Consider the following 14,737-nt stretch of genomic DNA (forward strand, 5'->3'; position numbering starts at 1 on the left):
CTAGCATCCTTTTTATCTGCTTGTAGATTACTCTTTGCATTTTGTTTTACTATTTCAGTCACTACCATCATCTGGCCGTATCGGCAAACAAAACCCCAATTTTTCGGTTACTCTTTGTTCTGAAATCAGTAGTAGAAAGACCATAGCTTCAACTTCACACCCTCCAAGTCCCTGAGGATCGACCTGTATTTGCACCTTACACAATAAGGCACTGTGCACTTGCATTTTAATATTGTAGGCAGCTTTTAGTCCTATCAAAGGACTTCATGGCGATTCATCATACAAGTAGAAGATCTACTCAAGGAACCGGTGGAACTTATCGACAAAAAGGTATGTGGAGACTTGAACTTATGTATCACTCAAAAGTCTATCTATTCTATCTCCTACTCTTTGAGACAAAAGTCGTATGCTATATATATAGACTAGATCATACACATTTGGCATTTCGAGCCGAGTATACCTCGCCTATCTATATCTCGAAATATGTGTTGGTAAGCTTTTCGCTTCGACCAAGTTTATCTTTACCTAGTGACGAAAGTCATGAATGTTTCAATCACTTTGAAAACTGCTTTGACGAGAAATAGTGAACAACTATATAACGTCCTCTAAGAATGTTTCAATGATTGGAATGAGAGTTTAGATTACATAACCAATGGATTCCTTGAACCGAAGTTTTCGAACTTTGTTGATCAAGAGAACCGGAAGTATGGCAAGTGCCAAGTCCGCGAACTTCCGAAGTTCTCAAACCCGAGAATTTCTGTTGGAGTTGACAAACTACTTGCGTGAGCAAAATCCGCGAATCCAGTCCGCGAACTGGCGTAGTTCTCGAACCCGAGAATTTCTGCTGGAGTTTGTAAAATCTATCCGGTGTCTTAAGTCCGCGAACCTAGTCTGCGAACTTGAGAACGTTATATATCTAAAGATGATTTCTGAACTTAATCTTAAAAGACTAAGGAATGCATTTGCAAACCGTGGCTATTAAAGTTCATGAACCGATTCGAGTGAATCAAATCATATTTGCTTTAATTGTGTCTTGTGAAGTTACATAATATTTCCTTGCAATTGAAAAACTCTCTTAACTAGTTCATTTGAGTCAATTGAACTAGTTATGGTGAAGAAGAACATGGTTGGTATGAAACGCTCATATGGTTAACCTTTTTGGGTAGACTATTGTTGAACAACAATGTACACGTTTGGGTGCGGTTAATAAACCTAGAAGCGTACAATCATTTGTGTATGACAAACTAAGTTTTCGATCTAACGGTTGAGAAATATTAGCTTGAATCTAAATCAGGTTTTCGTCTAACGGTGAATAATGATTGCTTTGTGACTAAGGAAAAACCCTGATTTGAAGACTATATAAAGGAGACATTTAGCATTGAGAAAACTAATCCCCACACGTCTGTGTGATACTAGTTTCTTTGCTAGATTTGATTCTCCTTTAACCTTTGGTTTTCTTCTTCTAAAACTAGGTTAACGACTTAAAGACTTCATTGGGATTGTGAAGCCAAACCGATACTACTTTTATCGTAGTTGTGTGATCTGATCTTGCATCTTCTATCGTAACAGTACAATCATGTTGATTGGCTTGAGATCGTGAGAGTTCTCCGATATGAAAGATATAAAAAGTAATCACAAACACATTCGTCTCATCGATTGTGATTCCACGACATCTTGTTTCGCTACCATACGATTAAGATTGTTGTGAGGTGATTGATTAATCTAGGTTGTTCTTCGGGGATATAAGACCGGATTATCAATTGGTTCATGTTCACCTTGATTATTATCAAAAGACAGAACAAAAACTTTTAGGGTTTTTCTGTGGGAGACAGATTGATCCTTTCATAGACTTGTCTGTGTGAGACAGATTTGTTTATTGTTAAAGCCTGTGATTTTGGGTCGTAGCAACTCTTAGTTGTGGCGAGATCAGCTAAGGGAATCAAGTGCGCAGTATCCTGCTGGGATCATAGGCGTAGAAGTACAACTGTACCTTGGATCAGTATGAGACTGATTGGGTTTCAACTATAATCCAGTCCGAAGTTAGCTTGGAGTAGGCTAGTGTCTGTAGCGGCTTAATACAATGTGTATTCAATCTGGACTAGGTCCCGGGGTTTTTCTGCTTTTGAGGTTTCCTCGTTAACAAAATTCTGGTGTCGGTGTTATTTCTGTTTCGCATTATATTTGTTTATATAATTAAAATAATACAGGTTGTGTGTTTGAATCAATCAATTGGAAATCCGACCTTTGGTTGTTGATTGATATTGATTGATCCTTGGACATTGGTCTTTGGTACCGTCCAAGTTATTCCTTGTGTTTGATTATAGACTCGCTGATTTCTATTAGCTTGAGTGAATCAAAACAAGAGAGAGATATTAACTCCTTGAGATAATTTTATCTAGATTGAGTCTGACTGTCTAGTTGATTCTCTAGTAAGTGTTTCGGAGTTAGTCCATACAGATTGCTAAGCGAAATATTGGGTGGTGGTGTTAGACCCCCGCTTTTTCAATTGGTATCAGAGCAGGAAAACACGTTTAAGACCTTACAAGTCTGTGTTTGTAGCAATATGAGTCTGAGGACGAAATCTCGTACGCATGCCAAAATGCCTCCTAAAGATTTCAACTCTGTCAAGTGTCTCAGAAATACCTCAAAGGATTACTCCTTAGTTGATTCTTCCGAATCTCGAGGTAGGAAGATTATCCCATCTTGTGTTGGCCACTCTTCCTCCAATGAGACATTGGACACAATGGCAAAAGCTGAAATGGAGCTCACCAGAATTGCAAAAAAATCTACTGAGTTTGTTGATCTTCAGAATCATGAAAAGCTCATTGATGAATTTGAAAAGTCTATTGATCGTGAACATGTACTCTATAACATCATAGAGTCATTCACTAAGGATATTGAGAAACTTCTTCAACAGAATAATCTACAGCATGAAAAGATTTGTGATATTGAAAAGCTGATCAAAGAAGGCTCAATTAGAGAAAAATATTTGATCAAGATTCTTTCATCCGATCTTGACAGACTTCGTGTTGAGAAAGAAAAGCTAGATGCATCACTTTCACTAGCCCATGAACAGTGTATGACCTTGGAAAAGGAAAACTCTGTCTTAAGGAAAATTTCTTCTGTTTCAACGGTTCCTCTTGACATACAGTACATGAAGAAATATCCTCCAAGAGAAGATTATGTCGAGAAAATTTTATACAACTTACAATCTTTTCACAGGGCTGAAAAGTTAAAACAGATACCAACTGTTGCGTCTTCTCCACGAACATGTACTTTTTGTGGAAAAGGAAATCACTATGATATCCATTGTTTTGCCAGGAAGAAACAAATTTCTAGATTTCGCAATTTGCTTCTTTCCACTGTCAATGGAGTAAATAGTCAGACGACTACTGCAGTGAACCTCTTCACAAGGAATCAGACTTCTTATAAAAATGATCTTCTTCCTAGAAGTCATTACAGGACTGGGTTGCATTCTAGTGGTAAAATTTCTTGTGCTACCCATGAAAGCATGTCCTCTTTTTATCAGAATAACTCTGGTAAATCTAAGTATAGAGTATGGAGCTCGTTTCCGAAGATCCCCTAGAACCAATCTCTAGAGGGCCTAGACTCAGTAATCAGAAAGATCCTTTGATAGACGCATTTATGTGTCTATTTTGTTCTCAATTTTCTGTATTGTTAGACTCGATTAAGTACTTATTGTGTTATTTTGTGTTCTTGTAGGAAATTTTAGAGAAATAAGCCTTTGCGGTGAAATGGGCTCAAAAAGCAGTGTTTTACACCCCGGAGAAATGTACCGTAGGCACCCCAGAAATGCACCGGAAGCGTCCCAGAAATGTCCCCGAGGAACCCATAAAAATTACTATTTCCACCCCAATTGATATTCGCACCCCAGCACTCTGGATAAGGGGCACCTTCTTCAACAATTTGAATTTGTGTTTTTGGCGGGAAATGAAGTTTTCAACTGGCAGAATTTTGATTGTCAAAATGAACGGGTTAGAGTGCGATTCAATCGCTAAAAATTGGCAGAAAGATGTGATTTGGCATAAGGAACAAAGTTTGGGTGTCGAATTTGATCGGAATTGGCTGGAAATATCGATTTGATTCTCGAGCTCAAAACAGAGCTACACGGACAGAACACACCCTGTACACGCTGTTGTGTGTGTTTTGGCTATGCATGGAAGTGATTAAGGGACGTTCGACGACTTACTAGGCGTGGGAGAGCTGAATTGGAGTGTGCAGAACCAATTCTAACGTGTGACATAGTTAATTTTGAAAATTTTCGTTATTATTGGCAGCCGAGAATATTTGGATTAAGTGGAGAATATATGCAATCAATGGTCGGATTTTTGGCTCCAATTCACTATAAATACAAGGCAAAACAGTTTGGGAAAGTTTGTCGAGAGTTTTGGGAGCTAGGGAGAGCTAGAGAAGACGAAATCAGAGTTTAACAAAACTCTGCTGCTGCGGCTGATGAACACCAAGAACACGAAGAACGGACTCGCGAGGGCAGTCGTTTATGAACAGTGTCTAAGACGCGCATCCGTGGGTCGCAGCGCAGTTTAAATATTAGCAGCACCTGTCTCTTATCGTTCTTTTTGTGACGCCTTCTGTTGGTCGTACATTCACTGTTTTACTCATTTTTATCATTTTAATCAACTTTTGAGAAACATACATGTATTTTGAGATTATGATTAATATGAGAAGCTAAATCCCAACACTGGGGCGATGGAGGAAGCCTTATTTCACACTTGGGTAATTATATTTAATTCTTTTCATGACTTTTGCATTAATTTTAATTGAAATTATGATTTAAATTAATTAGTTGTGATTTGATTTGATGGGTCATGCTTCGCTTAGATGATTTGATGTCCCATGCTTAACATTTACACCTAATATTTTGAGAATCTATCTTGGCAATAAATTAGAGTCGATATATTTAATATATTTTTCGAGTTATTATTGATAAAAGAATTATTATTTGAACCTTAAGATTTGAATTTGGCGGAATCCTAGTCCCAGTACCTCTCGCCCATTGTTAATATTTTTGTATATATTTTGGTTTTAAAAATCTATTCAAGTCCGAGAAACGAAAACCCTTACTTATCGCAATATTATTACTACAACATCCTTCTCTTGAGCTTTCAGGAAGAGCTATGAGAAATTTCCATAAAAATGGAAACTACCATGGGAAGACAAGAAATGCTGAGATCAGATATCCTGGTGGAAATCACAACTACTCTCTCAAAAAATATGGTGAGACTATGTCACCCTCTGCTACCTAGTAGCAGAAAGTTTCGTTCTTGTATCTAGCTTGAGAGATACAAGGATGATGTTTGAGAGATGCTCAAGTAATTAGCTGATTTTCATTAGTATGTATGTTTGATATCTCTTGAAGTGAGTTTTTAGTATTTCTTTATTTCATCACTGTGACCTTCTTTTTAGGGCTGGAAATTTTTTGAAAGCGACACAGTATGCAGTTTTGCCGGTTGGGTCCATTTTGTTTTATGGCTTAGTCCACGAACGTCCTTATCTCCTCAAGGAACTCTAGGGTTTCTATCCAGGATGTAGTATAACTCTTGGATTGGAGAATCGGTCAAGGATTTAATTCTCGTTCAGAATGAAGTAAAGAACGAACTTGTTAATCTTCAACTGCAGATAAACCAGCTTATTGATGGACAGGCAAAAAATCCTTGGTACTCAGAGTATCTTGATCAGGAATCAGAAGAAAGTTATTCTTGACTGCGCTAAGGATCGACACTTGGTTCGCACTGTTGATCGAAAAACTAACGTTCTGACTCATGAACATGGTGTCTCTACAGTCAACAAAATCAAGGATATCAGTGACTCCTATTTCGATGGACCATTTCATAGGTATGAAATCATCAAAGAAAATTGAGTTTAGTTGCCTAGTAAGTCTTCTTTTTGGTTTAGTTGGAAGAATAACTAGTGCTTTGAATATTGATGATTGTGACTACACATAGCTATTATTTTCATCTTCTTGTTTTTAGGTTTTTGGTTTAAAATTCTAAAACTATTTGGAGGATTATGGTTTGCAATATTTTTGATTCTGTTATATTGCAACTTGTTATGGGATATTAGTGTTTACGTCCGTGAACTTTGTTGTCCCATATTTTGTCAAAAGTAAAGTCATTCACGATCGGTATTCGTTTATTGGTTTAAGAATGAATCGACTTTTTGACATATACAAAAGTTAAGCCTATATTGTCAACCCTTTACGGAAGATAGGTTAAAATCTTTTGTATCCAAGGATTATTGTTATTGTATATGCTTGTGCAAAAGAATGAATCATTGTGTATTCCACAATATTGATCTTCACTGATCTATATTTTATGTAATATTGTGAGGCTCCGTAATGTGTCTTATGTTGAGCACGATACAACTAAGTTGATTATTTTTGATTAACTTGGTTGGTTGTTCCGGAAGGTACGTTATGTTGAGCATTTGTGAACTAAATTAATCATCTTGTTTGGTTATTTAGTTATTGATCCGTAAGTTCTCTTATGTCGAGCAAAACAAATTACAATTAAATTAATTACGTTTGTGATTAGTTTGATTGCGTATTCCAATTAGATTAATTATGGGATCTCTTGTAATTAGTCTAGTTGAGTTTTCATATATTCCATGAGTTTTTCTTGTGTTGAGCATATGAATGGCTATCTTAATCATCTCCTAATGGTTATGTTAGTCATATGTTCCGTAAGTTTTCTTATGTTGAGCATAAAACAATTAAGTTGATCACCTTGTGTGTTTAATTTGATTGCGTATTCCGATTAAATTAATCATGGGTTTACTTGTGATTAATTTGATTGAGTTTTGGATATAAAAATCATTCTTATGGTTTTGGTATCCAATAAAAATCCTTCTTTTCTTTGGAATTTAAGGTCGCTCTTGTTGTTCCCTTGGGAATGACATCAAATGGGGGAGAGTTCTTTTGAACTTGTGTTTAATGGTCATATCTTGAGGAGTGTGTGGCTGTGGAATTTTAGAGGGGTTATCTTGTATCTTTAAACTCCTTGATGAATGTTGTTAGCTTCGGCTATATGATTGCATCTAAATAAGATGATGTGTGTTTCTTTCTCTCAGTCATGAAATGTCTCTTAGGGAAATTTCATTATGATCCCGTTCTTGTACCTTTGCCAATTTTATTGACAAAAAGGGGGAGAATTAATATGTAGTTCACTACAAATACACATGGTTTTCGGATCATTGTGTAAGGGGGAGTGGTTTTCATGTGAGATGAAGTATTGACTAAGGGTGAGTGATACATATCACCATAGTATTATTGTTGAAGTTGTGATACAATTGGACTTTGACACTATATAATAATACTATGACACTGTATAACAATGATCGAGACCGATGCTTTCTCATTGTTATAGCTACGCATCTTCAACAACGGTGATGATAAACTTACAACCTTTGGGATCATTGGAGTACTTGGAAGTGACGAAGATTTCGAGGAATGTTGAAGAATAGACATGTGGAATAGGAGCTACTAAAGTTTCATTATATTCCATATGTATTGATAGTTTTGTCAGTAAAATTGACAAAGGGGAGATTGTTAGAGCACTGCTCGGTCAAACTCGCATTCGTTGCTATCTCAAGCATGTTTGTCAATGTTAGTAATCAAAACTATAAGTCTTGATTTCTAGTCTCTTATAGCTAAGTCTCGGACTAGGATAGTAAGTGTAGTTGAGCTCAAGGACTTCATGGCGATTCATCATACAAGTAGAAGATTTACTCAAGGAACCGGTGGAACTTCTCGACAAAAAGGTATGTGGAGACTTGAACTTATCTGTCACTCAAAAGTCTATCTATTCTATCTCCTACTCTTTGAGACAAAAGTCGTATGCTATATATATAGACTAGATCATACACATTTGGCATTTCGAGCCGAGTATACCTCGCCTATCTATATCTCAAAATATGTGTTGGTAAGCTTTTCGCTTCGACCAAGTTTATCTTTACCTAGTGACGAAAGTCATGAATGTTTCAATCACTTTGAAAATTGCTTTGACGAGAAATAGTGTAACAACTATATAACGTCCTCAAAAAATGTTTCAATGATTGGAATGAGAGTTTAGATTATATAACCAATGGATTCCTTGAACCGAAGTTTTCGAACTTTGTTGATCAAGAGAACCGGAAGTATGGCAAGTGCCAAGTCCGCGAACTGCCGAAATTCTCAAACCCGAGAAGTTCTGCTGGAGTTGACAAACTACTTGCGTGAGCCGAGTCCGCGAACCCAGTCCGCGAACCGGCGTAGTTCTCGAACCCGAGAATTTCTGCTGGAGTTTGTAAACTCTATCCGGTGTCTTAAGTCCGCGAACTTGAGAAGGTTATATATCTAAAGATGATTTATGAACTTAATACAAAGAGACTAAAGAATGCATTTGCAAACCGTGGCTATTAAAGTTCATGAACCGATTCGAGTGAATCAAATATTATTTGCTTCAATTGTGTTTTGTGTAGTTACATAAGATGTCCTTGCAATTGAACAACTCTCTTAACTAGTTTATTTGAGTCAATTGAACTAGTTATGGTGAAGAAGAACATGGTTGGTATGAAACGCTCATATGGTTAACCTCTTTGGGTAGACTATTGTTAAACCAACAATGTACACGTTTGGGTGTGGTTAACAAACCTAGAAGCGTACAGTCATTTGTGTATGACAAGCTAAGTTTTCGATCTAACGGTTGAGAAATATTAGCTTGAATCTAAATCAGGTTTCATCTAACGGTGAATATTGATTACTTTGTAACTAAGGCAAAACCGTAATTTGAAGACTATATAAAGGAGACATTTAGCATTAAGAAAACTAATCCCCACACGTCCGTGTGATACTAGTTTCTCTGCTAGAGTCGATTCTCCTTTAACCTTTGGTTTTCTTCTTCTAAAACCAGGTTAACGACTTAAAAACTTCATTTGGATTGTGAAGCCAGACCGATACTACTTTTATCTTAGTTGTGTGATCTGATCTTGTATCTTCTATCGTAACAGTACAATCATATTGATCGGCTTGATATCGTGAGAGTTCTCCGATAGGCAAGATATAAAAAGTAATCACAAACACCTTCGTCTCATCGTTTGTGATTCCACGACATCTTGTTTCGCTACCATACGATTAAGATTGTTGTGAGGTTATTGATTAATCTAGGTTGTTCTTCGGGAATATAAGATCGGATTATCAATTGGTTCCTGTTCACCTTGATTATTATCAAAAGACGAAGCAAAAACTTTTAGGGTTTTTCTGTGGGCGACAGATTGATCCTTTGATAGACTTATCTGTGGTGAGACAGATTTGTTTATTGTTAAAGCCTGTGATTTTGGATCGTAACAACTCTTAGTTGTGGGTGAAATCAGCTAAGGGAATCAAGTGCGCAGTATCCTGTTGGGATCAGTGGGAGATTGATTGGGGTTCAACTATAGTCCAGTCCGAAGTTAGCTTGGAGTAGGCTAGTGTCTGTAGCGGCTTAATACAGTGTGTATTCAATCTGGACTAGGTCCCGGGGTTTTTCTGCATTTGCGGTTTCCTCGTTAACAAAATTCTGGTGTCTATGTTATTTCTATTTTCGCATTATATTTGTTTATATAATTGAAATAATATAGGTTGTACGTTTGAATCAATCAATTGGAAATCCTACCTTTGGTTGTTGATTGATATTGATTGATCCTTGGGCATCGGTCTTTGGTACCGTCCATGTTATTCCTTGTGTTTGATTATAGACTCGCTGATTTCTATTAGCTTGAGTGAAACAAAACAAGAGAGAGATATTAACTCCTTGAGATACTTTTGTCTAGATTGAGTCTGACTGTCTAGTTGATTCTCTAGTAAGTGTTTCGGAGTTAGTCCATACAGATTGCTAAGTGAAATATTGGGTGGTGTTGTTAGACCCCTGCATTTTCAATATCATTATGTATTGCTTACATATTAGTATGTCGTAGATATGGATATCAAGTATTTGATGTCAATATGTACTTCCAATTAAGAACTTACCTATATGGTGCATTATCAAAGTATTTGGAGAGGATAGTTTCTTGTTCATGTTTCAAGTCTTTATAGAATGGCAATTTTTTCAGTTTATAGAAAGCCTTGCGAATTGTAAGCTTTTTGTTCTTCCTTGGTCTCACCATTAGTGGTATTACTTCCGATGCTCCAGTTTTCGACTTCTTCTGTTCTTTATAAGTTGCAGAGAATTTACTTCCACTTTCGTAAATGTCATATTTCTTTTTTGCAGTATGGGCACGAGTAACGGGTCTGGTAGGTATGCGCTGCTCCTTTGCGACGCGATTTTTGTACACTACCACCATCTGTTGTTTCTGACTTGGAGTAATTGGTTCCTGCATTTTTTTACCAAACATAAAAAATATATACTGTAAAAAAAACATAATTGCTTACTCAAGAATTAAACTAAGTAATCTAAAACTAAGTATGCACAAAACATTCAGTACATATCATTCACCTGTGATGGAACCTCCAAAATATCATCATCTTTCGATCCACTGGGTTCTTGTTGTTCAGCTATAATGTCACATTCATCTTTAGATCTGCTGGGTTCACCTACATCTTCTGATCCGTTGTTTTCTTGTTGCTCAACTGTAACATCACATTCATCTTTAGATCTACTGGGTTCACCTTCATCTTTTGTCCGCTGTTTTCTTGTTTCTCAGTTGTATCTTGTGGAAATTCTACAGGTTGCAAATCTCTTCCAAATAAATTTTCAAATTGTTTTCGTATGTCAATACCAAAAAGACCAAGGTTTTGATCAGTACCACTATCTGGGAGGAGATTTGTATACTCTTCGATGTAAACTCCCATTCCGGAGTTTGCCAAGTCAAAATAATCTCCGATTGAGAGTTGTCTGATCTCTCCCAAATTAGACATCTCAGTAAAAGAAGGTACATTCAGGATCATAAAGCTAGCCGCCGCTACAACGTTATAGTCTTCAAAATTCTGGGACAACACTTCAACTGAAGCAATTATTTCTTGTATAGTTGTAATCAACTCCTTTGCTGCTTCCTGTTGAACTTCAAGTAGATCAGTCTGCAAAAGCAATGGAAACTGTCAACATAAAGCTACTTACATATCAATATGTATTACTATGTAACCCTACATACCAATATGTAGTGTTAGATACCACTACAAGAATGTAAGTGTCTACCACTACATACTGATATGGTACATATTGTGAGTTTCAAAAAATTAAACAACTACATACAAATCAGATACCACTACATACTAATACAATACAATATAAAAGTGAATGTTAAATGATACTAACTACATACTGATATGCTACTTACTTTTTTTTTTTTTTGCTATTCTCCTCTTGTATCCCTTCGACTTTTTGCTCCAAATTAGATCTAGCCCAGCTTTTAATCTCAGAAAGCTGAACCTCAATACCGCGGAACTTCAATACTGGAGGTGTTGTTGACAAACCAACTTCAAAGGTGGCATTAACATTAGTTTCATCTTTCTCCGAATCTGGCATTTAGACTTCAATTGTTGGGTCAACATCCAAATCTTCAGTGGAGTTGGTTTGCGGAGGTGTAGATCCCAAACGAACATAATCTTCATGGTTGGATTCTCTCTGTAAAGGGAAAGCTTTCGAGTATATTTCATGCAACATCAACACAAGCTTTGAAGCGTCAACCATTGCGCAGACTTGCTGCATTGTGTTCACTTCGCTCCATTTTTCAGAGACTATACTCTTCAAATCATTGTTTTTCGATTCCCAATCCTCTCCCCCATCTGCTGACTCATATTCTTCCATTGGCCTTCCATTTGCTTCTTCTTTTTCTTCTTTCGATTCAGCTTTATCATCTTCTTCGATGAGAGTTTCAACATCTTCTCCTATAAAATCCTTATAGAGATACAATTAAGAAATTGTTTTTCATGGTTTGTGTACCCGTCTTTGAATTCATCATGGAACTGTACAGTTTTTATGTACTTATCAATATGTATTTTTTTGACAAAATATGTACTGCAAGTTTATTTTTAAGTTCAACTATTAATGTATGTTTACCTCATACTCAGAAAGATCAATATCCTTTAGGAATTCAGTACATATATTTGTGTGGTTCCATCTAGCATCTCTTGGCACATACATTCCTCCAGGTTATGTCACTACATTCTCTGGCTCCACCAAATGGGTATGCTTCGCAAACCAAGGCTGTATTGATATGTAATGTAAGATATACTATCAAATAATTATATGTAGTGGAAACACGCAAAACAAAATAGCTTAACGTAAAGAAAATCTTACCAATAAATAACCAACACAACCAGTAGTGTCTTTTACGCTTTCCTCGTTTTCATTCACCTCTCGCTCCAAGTAAGAATAGAAAATATCAGGCCATGAAATATTCTTTGCTTTTTCAAGATCATCAATGAAACCAATGTATTTTTCAGTCAAAGCGTTTGCATCTTTTGTTGCGAAAAAAAATGAAGTGCACATATATATGCAGATAAGCCTAATAAGATCTTTAGCATCTTCCTCATCTTCCTCAGATTCTTGAGAATCTTCATTTGATTGATCACCCACCCTTTGCATAGAATGTTCACGAAATTTTACATTAATTGGTGTTCTTTTCATGATTTTCAAGATTGCGTCTTCAATCATTGGCCTAGTCACCTTTTTACCACTCACCGGTACTTTAGGAAAAGTCCTTTTGAAGAATGCGGTTTGACGCCATACACTTTTTAATGTAAGTTTTAAATCTTGATATTCCCTATTCGGCATTCTTGGAATTCCATAAGTTATTCCTATTTCTTCTGGTGTAGATGACAGCTCATGCTTCTCGCCATGCCTTACAAACTGAAATATAAGCTTGTTTGGATATCGACCTCTCTTGTAACAGCGTAACATTTTGGTGACTGCTTCTTCATTCTTCAACCAATGCTTTAAATCAAAATTTGTGTGCCAGAACATTAGGAAGAGGTTTCTATATGATGCTTCACGAATCAGCTGTAACTGCAAAACATCCAATTTAAAGTTTTATGTCTTCTTAATCTTCTTCACAAGCCCATACAAGCCCCTGAAACCGGATCGGTATAAGCTCCTTGGTTTTCCAGCTACTTGCTTACACTTTTTTCCTGCATAATAACAAGTATCTAGAGCCATTACACAACATTTTTCAATATGCACCTGCTACATATTCCATCACTAAAGTATTGAACATATCAATATGTAGTCATAATATCTACTACATACTGTGGTAATTACTCAAGCTAGAAATATCAGCTCATACTGCATATCCAACAATACATTTTTTGGACATGTAGTGATGCTTTTTAATCATAAAATAGAGAACACTAGCTAAGAAATGTACCTTCTTTCAGGGGTACATTTGCTTTCTTACCCTTTGCTTTTGGTGAAGGAGTATCAGCTTTTCTCGCCCTTTTTGCTTTTGGTTTAGGGGCAGCAGCTTTCAGGACAATTGCTTTCTTCCCCTTTGCTTTTGGTGAAGGAGTAGCTGCTGTTTTTTTTTTTTTTTTGGTTTTTGTTGTTGGTGCATTAAAAGTATAAGTATTTGACAGTGAAATAATACATATATGTACAAGTTACCTACACTGTGATTAAGAAGAATATTGATACTTATATGTACAATTGTATGTAGGAATAGACACTACATATCAATATGCACCACTACACATCTAACACATATCAAACATATTGCTACTTGACACTACATACCATTCGATCTAACACTATATTTAAAACATATCAATATGTAGTGTCTACTGATATGTAGTATCAAACATATTGCTACTTGACACTACATACCATTCGATCTAACAATATATTGAGACATATCAATATGTAGTGTCTAATGATATGTACTTTGAGTATATTGAGACATATGAATATAGGCTACTGTCATAACAAAGTAACACAATGCATCACTACATATTCATAACAAATACCACATATTCATAACAAACAAACAATGCAAAATATCACTACATATCACTATGAATATGCATCACCATTTACGGGAGTTGCCCACTCGTTATTAAGAATTACTAATATTGATATGTAATTCAAGTAACACAACAATGATATGATATGTATCACTACATATTCATATCAAACACAACAAAACATAACAGAATTTCAACATGCAAAGTATTTCCACATTTTGCAAATCCACCTACACTACATATTGGTATGTAGTCTAAGAGTTTGAATAGATGTTTACCTTTTTTCAAGGGTACATTTGATTTCTTTCCTTTTGTTTCTGTTGAAGGAGTATCGCCGTTTTCATTCTTTTTTTTGGCGAAGGAGTAACAGATTCAATAGATTTTGTCATACTTCTTGTTGTTGGTGAATTTGCAACGTTTTTTTTTTGGTTTTTGCTGTTGGTGAATCAACTGCAGTTTTCTTTCTGGTTTGTGCTGGTGAAGGAGTTTCTTCTACAATTACTTCACTAATTGTTCGTTTAATTTCCCTTTTGGTAACCTTTTTTTCCCGAATTGACGGTTACTAGAACCGTTAGGGTTGCTGAAAATGAAGTTAGGGTTTACTGAAGAAGATTGATTGGGTTCTTGATCGATTTTTAGAGATGATTAAGCATGGGTTTTAGGTTGATTTCGCTGTTGGTGTTGATTGAGAAGAAGAAAGAAGGAGTTTTCTGTAGATGAAAACAATGGAAAGAAAAAATAAAGAAGAAAAACGAGACAGTTGTGTCCACACGTGAGTGGTGAGGGTAA

Source organism: Papaver somniferum, chromosome 1 (genome assembly GCF_003573695.1).
Source record: "Papaver somniferum cultivar HN1 chromosome 1, ASM357369v1, whole genome shotgun sequence".
Classification (NCBI taxonomy): domain Eukaryota; kingdom Viridiplantae; phylum Streptophyta; class Magnoliopsida; order Ranunculales; family Papaveraceae; genus Papaver; species Papaver somniferum.